This window comes from Haemaphysalis longicornis, unplaced genomic scaffold (genome assembly GCF_048455015.1).
Source record: "Haemaphysalis longicornis isolate Haplotype H1 unplaced genomic scaffold, Haemaphysalis longicornis Haplotype H1 scaffold_9, whole genome shotgun sequence".
NCBI lineage: Eukaryota > Metazoa > Arthropoda > Arachnida > Ixodida > Ixodidae > Haemaphysalis > Haemaphysalis longicornis.
Genome location: NW_027526460.1, coordinates 63,235,505 through 63,247,618, shown reverse-complemented (window position 1 = coordinate 63,247,618; position 12,114 = coordinate 63,235,505). Strand labels below are relative to the sequence as shown.

The 12,114-nt window shown below is 47.1% G+C and overlaps 1 protein-coding gene across 1 annotated transcript in view; it reads right to left on the bottom strand.

The window, feature by feature from the left end:
- LOC144153657 (solute carrier family 35 member F2-like) overlaps window positions 1-10,859 on the bottom strand; it is a 236,589-nt gene extending 225,730 nt beyond the window's left edge. The window contains exons 1-2 of the mRNA XM_077685319.1: window positions 10,789-10,859; window positions 10,396-10,683 (exon numbers count right to left, since the gene is read on the bottom strand). The gene's annotated coding sequence lies outside the window, so the exon portion shown is untranslated. The remainder of the gene's footprint in view (window positions 1-10,395; window positions 10,684-10,788) is intronic.
- Between the last annotated feature and the right edge of the window lie 1,255 nt (window positions 10,860-12,114).

Sequence of the window (12,114 nt, the reverse complement as noted above, 5' to 3'; positions counted from 1 at the left end):
GTTGTACGTAACGCCAGAAATGTATTGGTATAATATTTCTGTAGAACTTGTTTTCAAAAATGGGAAATAAACGTACCATAAATCGCATCATTGTTTATTTTTCGTTGTCTAAAAACTGATATAAAGTGTGTAGACAAGAACGACACCGTATGACAAAAGCAATAATCAATAGTTACAATGATTTCCACCGTTTGCGTGGCTAATATAGGAAAGAGCAAAGAGAGTGTTTGAGCAGTACGCAAATAAGCCACACCTTGTGAAATATCTTTTTACGGTTTGGCGAACGCTTTCAAGTTTATGCACGCTTGGTACCCTGCATTCTGCATTGAATAATTATTAAATGCGTAAGGACTTCTGATGTTTGCGCTACCGGTAAACTGTTTGGATAACAAAGAATTAATAACAAAGTAGTAAACGGTAGCACTAATTTATGATAGAGAAGAAGCACGACATTAAAACGGCAAGATTTATTTCGCGCATAATAAGGTGTCCTCGTGGCGGCAGGTTTGAAGTGTCCTCGTGGCGGCAGGTTTGAAGTGAGCAACTTTGGGCAAAGATGGCGACTGTAGTGATATTACGCAGCAAGCTCAGCAACATGACGCCATCCAAAAAAAAAAAGATGTAATTTGCCATAATTCCTCAGCTGGAAACGCCGCTGAGGTGACTTCTCAGCGGCGACATTAAAACGAGCTTGCAATCGTCAGGGTCGAATTGTGGGGGAAGTGAAGTTTACCACCTTTCGCGGTTGCATCGTGCTCATTTCTGTCTGGATGATTAGTGACAAAGTTTAATTCGCAAAGGGGACCCTGTTTTCGAGGAGGAACGGTGGAGTCACGCCCGAAATTACTGCAAACAACGCCTCCGCGACACCGCTGCTAGAAGGTGTGGTAATCTACAAAGTGCGATGCAAAAAGAAAATAAAAAGAAACAGCTGCGCTTTCGCGCTGAGCCCCCTTGGAGCCAACCACGTTGTCTGATCAATACCGACTGGATTAGCGTGGCAGGGCGAGCAGTTTACCCGCGCACAAGCCGCAAGCTCCGCCGTACCTTTTAAGATCGGCGGCGGCAGTGTTGACGGGAAATTGGGGATTTTCGGGCTTTGAAAGCATTAGCCGAGCGCGAAAGTGTGTTCCTTAGCTTACCTTCTATTTAAAGAAACGCAGTGTATAGTTTAACAAATACTCACAGCCGTTGAAAAGAATTTGAAGTCTGTTTACAGACTGCCACTTGTATATTGAGGCCACTGAAAGAAATTGCAGTGGCTACTTGGCAACTTTTATTAGATATGTCATTTGAGATCGACCCCGCCAGAAACGAAATAAATACGGCAATAAAACTGTGCGAAAGAGTGGACAATGTATTGTGCCCCTTAACTAGACCGATTGGTTTAGTATGTGGTTCATAAGTGAAAATTTAAGTGCGGTCAGGTGAAAATGCCGCCTTGTATTAAGGACGGAAAGTTGCTCTAGTTGGGTTAGACGATAATGGGTACATTTTACTAGCGCAAAAGACGGACCACACGAGTAAGAAAAACACAGGACGAACGCTAGACTAGGACGAACGCCCAGGATAAACGCTAGACGAACGCTAGGCTGGCGTTCGTCCTGTTTTTTGCGCGCTGGGAGGCCGCCCTGCGTGACCCAAACCCCCAAGTTCAAGAAGACCAGGCCCGCTTGGCCGAAGGCACCGGAACCCTGCCCAAAAGGGGCCCTGCTGCCCGACGGACGACGGAGAAGACGTCGCCGGCCTAATCGTCCCAGCTGTGGCCAAATAAAGTTGTTCTGTCTGTCTGTCTGTCTGTCCTGTGTTTTTCTTACTCGTGTGGTAACTAGTTTTCTTGGTGGCAACAGAGCGGCTCGTTGGTTGGAGTAGACCTGAGGCAAAAGTGCACTTCTCAATCCTTGTGATGCGGTACAACGAAATGCCACTGCAGTCAATCTTAGCTCAAGAGACCAATTTGAAAGATAACGCAAAACACTTCGTTATCCCGCACGAGAACCTAGCCAAACCGGTCCTGTCATATTTGCATCAGCTATCTGGATTCCAAGACTCATCTATCCTAAGAGCATACAGTTGGCTGCAAGGGGAAAGTTGCAAGGGTGCGAAAATATGTGCATCCAACTCTGGCTGTTAAGAGCCTTATCTGGTGGTTCGCCGAAGCGCAGATAAGTGCCTCGTGAAACAAGATAAAGCAGGCTGCCACAAGGCTCTTTGTTATCGTTATGTATAAAGGACGGGGGTCGCGAAAGGACAGATCTTAAAACAATAAAAGTAACGACTGTAGCACACCATAAGCCAGAAAGAGACGACTCATTCAAATACGCAGCCGGAGAAGCAAGGGCGTTCCCCCATTATTTTGTCCCCCGCAGCCATTACAGTTCCCGTTTCCAAGCGGCCCAACCGATTTTATTCATTTCATTGTATTTTACATGTTCTGTGCCTGGACATTCTTTTGCAAACAATCAAATAGGTTATACGACAGTGCAGCAATTTGTGCCTCGCTGCAGGGTAGATAAAAATATCTGCAACAGAACTGATAATCTTGGAGGCTTTTAAAAAAAGCTATTATTGGCCAAATCTAAATAAAGGGGAGCAGTGGGGGAGTATAGACTTTATTTGTACAGTTAAACCTGGATGAAACGAACCTCTACGTAACAAATTCCTTAGATTTGACGAAGTTTTCAAATTCCCCATCGCCACCGCCATAAAAGTCCATCTATCCATAGAGGTCCATAGAGGTCCATAAAGTTCATAGAGGTCCAATGGGACCTCTATGTAACGAAGGCGCTGCGGCGGTTAACCTTGATGCAACGAACTCGCTAAGCTGATGAGTAATTGTTTTTCGCCCTTTGACTGAAAACTCGGCCGTCGCCGCCAGTCGCCGCCCGCTGCAGCAACCAAGCTAGCACCCGTTCAAAAATTTTGAGTGTAAAAACAATAGTAAGTTTGCGAAAAGGTGCCGTTTCAGCATAAGTTTGGTCCTTGAGACGCGTTTGGAACGAAAAAGTGTCAAAAGGCAAACGTGATACTTCAAGGAGCCATGAAGACAAAATACAAGTTGGGTTTATTAGAAAGACTGCTTAGTGCCGATAACAATGATACCAATATCATCGCAATCTTCGAACAAATAACGGAGATATTAAAGAAAACGTGTGAAGCAGCCGCGACCCCCCAGCCAATTTCCCGCAACTTTTCTATGACGTCACGGAACCTTGTTTGTGCGATTGGCGGCCGCATAACTGGCCTGTCACGACGACACATGACTGGACGTCTGTAATGGGGCCTCTAGTTCCATTTGACCGCATCACTTGGAGGCTAACGCGCAGTTAACGCACTGAAAATTATGTTGTATTGTTGGCCCGTATGACGTCATTCTTGCTCATAACACGTCACTGTGGCGCAAAATTTGAAAGTTGTTGAATACTTCTTGCTTTTTTTTTTCGTTAAAAACATCTTTTGTGGCTTTAATGAAGCTGAGAGATACTGAATCCCAGTTCTTTCAAATTGAACGAAGTTGTATTTTCTCTTCATGGCTGCTTTAAGTTGTTTGTGAGTACGGGGGTAGCTGCTTCTCTGGAGCGCCGTGTAAATGCCTAAGCTCGTGAGAAAGCAGCCGGCGCAAATCCCGCAGTTTTTCACTGTGTAATAAATCTCTGAAGTGTGAGTTTACCTTCATTGATGTGTTGCGTTCTGGTTTCGTTCTACTTCATTCACGCAAGCCTTTTACTCGAAACCTACATGTAACGAAAAATTTCACTTTCGTCAGCTTCGTTACATCCAGGTTTTAACTGTACCGACAATTAGTTATTTTTTTTTCGGACCCGCGGCGATGGGACGTCATCGTAGCGCAGACAACTTTGGGCGGTTGCTGCTTGGCGGGCCTTTTGACGAGCTGAGGCTGATCACGGGATTTCCACTTGGCTAGCACGCTTTCCAACTGCTCATGTCTGAAGAAGAGACGTGGCGTGGTACAACGTGCAGGGTTCCAGGCAGAATAATTTCCAGGTGGAAGTGTACGAGGTAGGGTTGATGGCGTGGAGGAGAGTGAAGTAAAAAAAGAAAAACTTTTATTTTCGCTTCCACCGGTCGAAAAAGTTGAACCGCCAAGGAGAATGCTAACGGTAACCGACGATTCACCCTTCAAGCCGCCGAAATCCCGAACGTTCTCTTTCTTGTTCAAGATATCGCCTGACGGAACAATGGCCCGTAATATTTGAAAAGGATAGCGGCAGGCTGAGAGTTGTATAACTGCACAACTTTGCTTTATCTCAGCACGAACAGTTCCTACGCGATGTTCTCGTAGTGTTTGCTGCGCTTTTGCTGCGAATAGCCGTGGCACGGACTGACCAGAAGAACGTTCTTGACACCAGGAAATTGGAAATTTCTCCGACCTTCATAAAATAAAAAAGGCCACCAACATGCTTCCAGAGGTGTCGTTTAGGCCAAGCGGTTTGTAGCGAATAACGAAAAGGGCGGGGGTCAAGGAGCAGCGAAGGCTAAACATTGATTGAATAACGTATTAATATAATGTGAAACGGCTAGTATTTCCCAAGAAAACTGGAAGCAGTGATCCAGATTTCGATAGTGGGTAAACTTCGGTACGCAGGAAACGCGAGAGAAAGAAATTGTATTAAAACTCAAGCACTCGTCAGGATTCCCAAGTTGGAAAAAATTGCGCATCCGTTGCCTCAAAATAACGCCGGAATGATTGAAATTTAGCAGGAATTAGGTCACGAAGTGCAGCAGCTAGTGCGTTAACAGGATCACCCTGTAGCACTAAGAAATTCGTCAATGTTAACCACTCGCGCGTAGTTTAAAAATGTCTGCTTAAGTCTTCCATCTTTAATAGAAGTATAATTGTAAAAAATAGCCGTCTATAGCATACAATAGCGCATAGAAGCTATTGCGTATAATTCAACGTTTGATGCTAGCAATGTAATGTTGTGTACTGCATTTTATTGTCGTGCAGTATTTGTGTTCTATGTCTCTCAACAGTGAAAGCATTACATTTCTCTAAACCGTAACGTTTGATGTCTCATTCGTTCGATCATGGTTATATGGCAGCAATAGCAATTCAATGGAAAAATCATAATTGTTCCAGGCGGTCATCAACTCCTGACAAAAGTCAGGAGCGTATTAGGACAGACGCTTTTGTCTACACGCACGACGGAAATAAAATATATCGGCCGGAGCACCACTATTAGTTTCGCGGTTAAGAGAACCGTTGTCATTGGCTTCAAAACCCTTTCAGATACATAAAAATCCATATGCCACATACGAATACCCTGTAACACACGAAGCCAAATAGTCCCTCTTTTAGAGTTTCAGGAGGAACTGTATTTTGTTCTTTTTTCGCCTCGAAACGCGGCGCTAGGGACAAAATCGTCCCGCGGGCAAGAAATGGCCCGAACAAAGGAAGACGGTACTTGACGTGCTTCAAGACGTCCAAGTTTTTGAGTGGACGTGTCCACGCGTGTCATGTATAATTCACAACTCACGGCATTTCAGACGTCATCCTCCCTGAATAAAACAGGAACGAAATAAAGAAGAAACACTGACGAATTGTCCCAGGTGGCGTCTTACTGCGTGTCTCGTGCTTTTATTTCATCTCATCTTCGTCAACGTCAGTAAATCCTTCCGATTGAAAAAAAATGTCCCAGTTTACTGTTTTTTCCATCTACATATTGTTCACTTGGTGCCAGTCTTCGTTTTACATGCTATCAGTGTGATATGGAGCGTTTTTATTCTGTTCTTGAGCAATCCGCGACATGGGACAGACTTCAAGCAGTCGTCTTCTGGCGTGCGTATTTGACCCACATCGACAGGCTCCTGTGAGGTAGGTAGTGCACCTTTATATTGTCCTGTCAGAAAGTCATGAAGGGTACGAGTGCCAAGTGGGGCCCCTTTTGTTGGGAAAGTGTATGCAGGTTATTTCATCTGTTTATGTAGAGACATACAAGTGTGTATATTAAAGGTACGATTATTCTTTTCCTTTGTATCGCACATTTCGTAGGCACAGGCACCCTTTCAGCCCTTGCCCTCGATTTTCCTTGGTTCCTTGCAGTGTTTTTACCTGAGCGCGGAACACACGCTTTGAATTTGACCTTTTCTTTTTCAGAGTGGGCACTTTCCAGCTATATAGCTGTTTGTGTAATGCGCAAGTGCTGTTGTATGTTTTTTAACCCGTACAACCTCCTCCACCAGGGGGAGTCATTATAAACAGCTTCTAACCGCCAAATCCCGCTTCCGAGATATTCGAAAGAACTCGTCCAAACCTGGCGTACCTCTTTCCAGCTGTCCCATCTTAAGGAAGTACACCATTGTTTCCCTGTCGCTATGTCAGTCTTCACACTCTAAAACCACTCCTGCTCTCACCCCCTATCTTTCCAGTGGGAATCACTACTATATAGGGTGTGCCAGGGGTGAGTGTGTTTGCTCTGAGGAATTGGCAAGTCTTCTTGTTGGAACCACGCACGACACCGGATTGAGGCCGCTGCCTTGTCCAAACATTTCATTCTCTCGTTTCCCCACAGTCTTGAAAGTTCCGTGACGTCGAAAAGGCGTTTCACCAGGTTGCACGATTGTCCCTTCAAAGCCACCTGATTCTCTTTATCGCGCATTGTAACAGGCAGCGCGGATGCTGCTTTAAGGTGCCAGGCCAAGCAAGGCGTCTGACGGCGGATCTGTGGGAAAGCTACTGTGGTAATCGCACACTACGAAAACATCCGCCCGTCACACCACGCCGTGCGCCGGCCCGCGCGGAAGCGCTGTTTTCATTAAAGAAGTGTTGGGGCGTCATGTTGCCTATGCCTTCGTGTGAACTTTGTCGCAGGAGCTAGCCCCGTCGTCTTGTTAACTGGGCACAGCGGCGCTGCACAGTAAAGGGACACCATCCTCATCCTGGCGAGGCAGAAAAAGATGCAATTACACCTTGCGCCACTGATTTAGCTAGAGCTCTTCAGATGTCAGGCTTGAGAAACATCAAAATGACCAGGCAGTAACGTAAAACACTACTGCATAAAGACATGCATGCACATAGGCCGATGCAATTGCGACCAAGTAAGGCAGGCTTTCCTAACCTCGGCTGTTAACAGCGACGCTCTTGTACAAGCCGTAAGTTTGCCGTTGCAGGAAAAAATACCAAGAAAATGCCGAGCTTTCGTGAGCGCGTGCCTTGCCGCGGCCAACGAGTCCCCGGATCGCGCAAGCGGCTATAGCAAAAAAAAAAAAAAAAAAAAAAACAGAAAAACTCCAGGGCTCTCGTCAAGCGCTACGGCGCATGGAGAAGCGAACTGCAGCGCTAATGCTAAAGGTCAAAAGGCACCTTGCTTGTGAGAGGTCACCGCGGCCGCCGAATTCTCCAGAGGCCATTACGGATAATTGGAGACATGGATACGAGTGTGCCAACCCTTCCCGATACCAGTTGCAGATGCAGTCACCGCTGCCTCGAGTCGATGATGAAGAGCTGGTGGAAGTCTACAATGCTGAGCATGACTCCGCATCCACCATCCGCCGCGAAGAAGACCGCGACCTCTTCGATGCATATGACGACGTATGCTATAGCCCCGCAACTATGCAAATAAACAATGATACGAAGCTTAACTATGTGTCCGGCAATGGTCACCTACAACAGTTCCGCCATCGAAGTCTTGCGCGCGATGTCAAGCTTCCTTGACATTTTTTTCCTTTGGCATCAGTTTTATAACGTTGTTTTTTTAAAAAAAAACAGCGTCAGCTCGAGTACCTCAATCCGGAGAGTTTAATTCCAAAAAAACAGCCTTTTGTTTTTGCTTCTTTCAATGCTGACACAGTGAAACATTGATTCTGATTTCTCGTCTTGAAGATTGTATTGCCACGCAATGTTCCGTTGCCTACTACTTCCGAAATTCCGTAAATCGTAAAGTGAACATGTCCTTCCTTCCTCGCGGCTCAAGGCTTCCCCGTGTGCAACCGCTTATGCTTGTTGCCCAAGGCGTTGTCTGAGGCACAGTGTCTAAGGCATTGTGTTGCTGAGATTCAATCCCGGCCGCGGTGGCTGCTGTTCTGGCGGAGACGAAAAGCGGTAGAAAATGACAGGACGACGCTGTTCCTTTTCTTCCCTTAGTGTCTATGTTTTTACGCCGTTATTCGAAGATTTTCAACCAATACCAACTCGCCCAAATGTCGATACTTGTGCTGTACATTGACGACTGGCGGCACGACAATAGTTCGGCGGCTCCTTGAGTTGCACCATGTTGGTAGTAGACGCATCACCAACTAGCCGTTGGCTCGCTTGCTTACTTGCTTGTCGGCTCTATCAGTCGGAACGTTCATTTTTCGCATGTCACACGCTCAAGAGCTGTCTCACGAAAATGTGAACCGCCTGTGAATGAACCTGTTGTTAGCAAAAATTAAGTAACCGCTTTGTTCAGGTTCATTCAGTGAAGATGTAGCCGGTGAAACGCTTGTCTATAACAGCGATTTCAACTTCAACCAGCTACACCCGAAAACTGCCGAAACATACTCGTTCCAAACATGTCGGAGGCAAAAGCGAAAGGCTAAGACTTCAGAATTCCGCAGTAGTTTTATTCAAATCCCGCTCCGGCGGCGCAGGATAGGGCTGAGAGTACGAACGCTGTGTTATAGACAAGCCTTTTACCGGCTGTACGATGATCCCGCAAACGGCAGCACTCATGGCAATATACTTCGCCTTCAAGGAACACCGCTACAAGTTCTCGAATACGCGGTCACATTCTTCCCCTCAGATTTCGCAAAGTAGTTTGTCTTCTGCTTAGGTTGAAACTTATATCAGAGTGACGGTCTTTGCGTAAAATGCAACGAGGGTTGCTGCATAGAGATACGCCCGAAATGAGTCTAAAAACCAGTAAGGTTTTTCTTTCTTTTACACCCAAGTTTATTCAAATAAAGATTGATAATCCAGTGGAGCTTGATAAGTCCCTTTTCTAGGTTTAGCTTTCCTTCGATGTATGACGTGCTTCTATTGTTTTATTTTTCCTGTTCTGTAGGCAAGCGGCCCCTATCGTCTCTTTTCTTGTATTCTCGTCCTTCTTTCTGAATCAATTAAAGAAAGGGAGGCGACAGACAGGTTAATTTGGGCTGGAACAGGAAAGCCGACTGATGAAACACAAGAGCCAGCAGGAAGGAAGTGAATGGCTGCGTTCTTTCCTTTTCTTTGGCCAGCTAAAAGTTTCGTGATATCAGTCGTAATCGGATTGTTCGTGTTTGTTCCCTCCTTCCCGGCAGAGTGACGGGCTGTCTCAAAGACTGGAATAAACAAAAATCATTTAACCAGAACAGCCTGTCGTTATAGGTAAACCGGGGTTCCCTGAACTACACATAGCTCACCGATCCACGCCAACCCAACGCTGAGAGAGGAAACGGTTCTGCCATATCTTCCCCCCGCCACAACGTCAGCGATAGACGGCTGGCTCCATATCTCTCACAGTCGGACCGGTAGATGAAAATGTTCTGGGCACCCGGAAGCACGCATCAGCGAGGTTCCATCAATCGCACACATCGATTCCGATAACTAGCTGCCCTCAGCACTCCCGCAGCGGGAGCGCGCGCGCCGGAAGAAATTGATATCCTCGCCGGCCGGTCGTATCGTGAGGACAGGCTGCCAAATTAATGAAGGCCGGGCGCTGCCAGCAAGGCAGCAACATTCCCTTTCTATATGTTCTGGCGGGGAACAAACCCGACCTCTGTCTCTCTTTCTCTCTCTCAGCCCAGCGCGAAAAACGCTATGCGATCAGCCAATTTATCAAAATTTTCTTTTTTGTCCTGTATACAGATGCTTATGAAAGGATTCATGAAGCAGAGGAGCTAGCGCACGATCGCGGATTTGCAAGAATGTACGCGGTGTTGTTCCTCTACAATGCGGGTACTGTCAAGTTTCAGCAAAACAACAACAACAAAAAAAAACGTGAGAAGCGAACGCGCGCAGGTGCGTTTGACACGCCGAAACGAGGCGACGCGAATGTATGCAGCACGTCCAGACGTTTTCGGGAAAGGAATCCGCAACGCGGATGGGGCTATAAAGGGATGTGAACAACATGCATGCGGCTAGCTGTATACTGATGAGGGTGCGCCGAGCCGCATACGGATGCACACCCGAGACCCCATCCCCGAAATCTCCGGCGCCGCCGAAAAGAACACCGAGACGAGCGAACATAAATCAAGAAGTACAGTCCCAAAATTTGACGACTGGTGTTTCCAAAACAATCGCGTTTGGCAGTGACTGAGTGTCGGGTAAAAAAAAAACGCAGCTACCCCTGAGCTCTCGACGCGCGAGAACACTCCGCGTGAATTGTTTTCAAACGCGCGCTTTTTTTTTTGCGAGCGGAGCAAAATCGGCGGGACGTCGCTTTGGCAGCGCCGTGATTTGATGACACTGACCTCGTATATGCGATCAGACGGCGGGCGCGGGCGGCCGTCGCTTCCCCCGGGACGCCTGAGATGACTTGACGCCGCCGAACCTTCCCCTTTCAATATCGGGAGCGCGGCACCTCGCCCTGCCGGCGACAGCGGCTAGCCGCGGGTTCACTCAGGGGCGCTGGAAGCGCCGTCGGCGTCGAGTCCGTGCGTGCAGCTTCGCAAATCCGTGGCCCTACCGCTGCCGGCGCGGCGCCGGTGGCACGGCGGGATCATAGCTCCGACGACGTCCGGGTCGCCGGGCAACGGCACCTGGGAAGCCCCAGAAAAGTTCGTCCGATGCTGCACCGAGGCCTGCTTTGTCGAAGGAGAAAACACCCACACACAGGCACGCACACAAACACGACGCCAGCCTACCGGCGCTACTCCAAGCCTTCAACGTCAGGCGGTGGCCGACGGCGCGTACGGGTGAACGATTTTTGACGACACATGGCGCCATCTGAAGGCCACGAGGATTGCTGGAAGGGAGGTGTGTCGGCGGAGCCGCTGTTCATTGTTATCAATAGATGGCGCGACAAGGAATTGCTCCATTTTTTCGGCGTTCGTTTCTGATTTTTTTGCTCCCCGCCGCTGTGCTTTCTTTGCAGTACTGATCGAATACTAGTACGCTCGCCGAAATTTCTCTTCTCCATATTTTCGCCCCAATTTTGAAGGAAGAAAACAGCTGCCATGTGCATCGCTATTTTTCCGGACAAAAGAAAACATTTTTCTGTTAACTGTCGTTCACGCGACTTGCCCGCCGCTGCAGGCTTGTGTCTGCATGTATTGTAATAGTGTTACTCGGGGTATTTAAAATACTTCGCAAACACAGTTTCTCCCCCAGCGACATATTTTACGCAGGGAAAATTCTTCGAAAGAGGGGTGTACCTCAAGGCTCGTGTCTGGGCCCAGTCCTTTTTCTGGCACTTTTTTGCGCGTTACTGTATTATTTACTATGTGCTTCAAACATTCTTTCGGACCTGCAGTTGTTTCGGCAAGCACCGCAATGTAGCCTCAAAGTAATAGTAAAAGAGGACACCGGTGTTTCCTACCAATCATTAAACGATTACGCCGTAAAAACTGAGTTCTTAAAAGCCACCATAGTCACGGTATTTCCTAAATTCTATTCTTTAAAATATGGAGAAAGAAGTAACTTCGAAAACGAAATAGAGCGTATTTTTTGAAGTTCAATCAGCCAGCATGAGCAAATTGTATTCGTTCTCTGAAGAAAATGAAAGCACCGCTGGCTTTTCTCAAACGCAACTAAATTTAAATTGCAACGCCATTACGATTAAATGAGTATTTTTACCGGTAATACAGGAAATTAACTACGCCGAAATTAAGATTCATACTATTTGTGCATCGGCCAAGGCTTGTATTGTACAGTCGCCGACCAAGTTTTTGGACCACCAAGGGGCCGAGACAGCATCCTGAAAATCGGGGTCAGAAAAAAAATCACCCATATCCACGGAATGAATGATGATAAGTGGGGCGAAGCTCGAGAGGGGGAGATCATCGGTAACAGTAACTCTCCGACTCTCCCGTGAAAGTTCGCCCATTACATCATTAAGAAAGACGCAAGACCGTACATTGTACAAATCAACTTTTATTTTCGGAGTCAATGCTCCCAGGCCCAGACCTGGTGAAAGACCCCGCGCCATCGAGGACTACCCCGCACCTGCACCACAATTTGTCACGTAGGAT